At 41.9% G+C, this 2,227-nt stretch overlaps 1 pseudogene; it reads left to right on the top strand.

Annotated features, from left to right (window-relative positions):
* Positions 1-637, top strand: LOC103264818 (annotated as a pseudogene).
* The last annotated feature ends 1,590 nt before the right edge of the window (positions 638-2,227 follow it).

Raw genomic sequence — 2,227 nt, 5'->3', positions numbered from 1 at the left:
ATGGCCCCTAAACGCCAGTCTCTGCACCAGCCTCCAAAGAGAAGATCAAGGGTGCTTGCTTCTTCATATCTAGAGACTTGGGCCTCTGCAGGCCTTCCAAAAAAAGGAGAAAAAGAGCAGGAAGAAGCAATTGAACATATTGATGAAGTACGGAATGAAATAGACAGACTCAACGAACAAGCCAGTGAGGAGATTTTGAAAGTAGAACAGAAATATAAAAAACTCCGCCAACCATTTTTTCAGAAGAAGTCAGAATTGATCGCCAAAATTCCAGACTTCTGGGTAACAACATTTGTCAACCATCCACAATGGTTGGGGAGGAGGACGAGGAGGCACTGCATTCTTTGACCAGAGTTGAAGTGACAGAATTTGAAGATATCAAATCAGGTTACAGAATAGATTTTTATTTGATGAAAATCCTTATTTTGAAAATAAAGTTCTCTCCAAAGAATTTCATCTGAATGAAAGTAGTGATCCTTCTTCAAAGTCCACTGAAATCAAATGGAAATCTGGAAAGGATTTCACGAAACGTTCAAGTCAAACACAGAGAATCAACACCACCGAGCTCTGTGGGGAAAAAGAAAAACCGGCTCCCTTCACTCTGCTGGAAGCTGGAGGGTGCTGGGCCCCTGTGTAGTATAGAATTCTAGCTTTTTTCCTCCTTTCTCTGTATATTGGGCTTAGAGAGTACACTGTGTCTCTATGTGAATATGGACAGTTAGCATTTACCAACATGTATCTGTCTACTTTCTCTTGTTTAAAAAAAGAAAAAAAAACTTAAAAAATGAGGTTAAAGAAGGTCAGCAAAGGGTGGGTTTTGAGATGTTTGGGTGGGTTAAGTGGGCATTTTGACAACATGGCTTCTCCTTTGGCATGTTTAATTGTGTGTGATGTTTAACGGACATCCTTACAGTTTAAGATGACACTTTTAAAATAAATTCTCTCCTAATGATGACTTGAGCCCTGCCACTCGATGGGAGAATCAGCAGAACCTGTAGGATCTTATTGGGAATTGACATTCTCTATTGTAATTTTGTTCCTGTTTATTTTTAAATTTTCTTTTTGTTTTGCTGGAAAGGAAAGATGATGCTCAGTTTTCAAGTTAAAAAGTGTACAAGTTGCTTTGTTACAATAAAACTAAATGTATATATATATACACATACACACAAAAATAAAGTAGCCCATTTATTCTTAGACTCTCTCCTGAGAAATATATTGTTGGCATTAATTAATTCCTTTGTTCATTCAATCTTCTTCTAAAGACAAGGTTTAACTTTGTCATCCAGGCAAGAGTGCAGTGGCACAATCACAGCTCATTACAGCCTCAAACTCCTGGGCTCAAGCAGTCCTGTCTCAGTCTCCCAAGTAGCTGGGACTACAGGTGCATGCCATGCTTGGTTAATTTCTCTATTTTTTTGTAGAGATGAGGTTTTGCTTTGTTGCCCAGGCTGGTCTTGAACTCCTGGCCTCAAGCAATCCTCCTGCATCTGCCTCTCAAAGTGCTGGGATTACAGGCATGCGCCACCACACCCAGCCCTGCTTGTTTCATCTTCCAATGACTTTTTTGAGCATCTATTCTGTGCCAGGTACTGTGCTTATGCTTGAGATACCACAGCGGTCAAGACTTAAGGGCCCACTACCTGTATCCAAGTTGCGTGTATGTGTGTGGGCATGTGCATCATGGACTACTACACAGCCATACAAAAGGACACAATTATGTCTTCTGCAGCAACTTGCATGGAATCAGAGGCCATTATCCTAAGTAGCTGGAACTACAGGTGCATGCCATGCTTGGTTAATTTTTCTATTTTTTTTGTAGAGATGAGGTTTTGCTTTGTTGCCCAGGCTGATCTTGAACTCTTGGCCTAGTAACTCAGAGATGGAAAACCAAATACCGCACGTTCCCACTTATAAGTGGAAGCTAAGCTATGGGTCCAAAGTTAGAGAGAATGGTATAAAGGCCATTGGAGACTCAGAAAGGGGAAGGAGGGAAAAGGGCAAGTGTTGGGAGCTGGCCACGGAGGCCCACTGAGCGTTAGGGACCAGGAAGGGCCGTTGACCCCAAGACCACTAGGATGCGTTCGGGAGCTATTGACCCCATTTCCTCCCCCTTTCTACTCAGCACTAACCAGACTAAGCTCCAGTGAGCTCAAAACATAAAAACTCTGAGACCAGGACGAACACAAGCTAACTTTAGAAGCTCATTGCTCCCATTCTTCCACAAACT

Source organism: Carlito syrichta, unplaced genomic scaffold, assembly GCF_000164805.1.
Source record: "Carlito syrichta isolate Samal-C Ts95f unplaced genomic scaffold, Tarsius_syrichta-2.0.1 Scaffold305731, whole genome shotgun sequence".
Taxonomy (NCBI): Eukaryota; Metazoa; Chordata; class Mammalia; order Primates; family Tarsiidae; genus Carlito; species Carlito syrichta.
The sequence above is the reverse complement of the archived record's forward strand: the minus strand, read 5'-3'. Positions and strand labels throughout refer to the sequence as shown.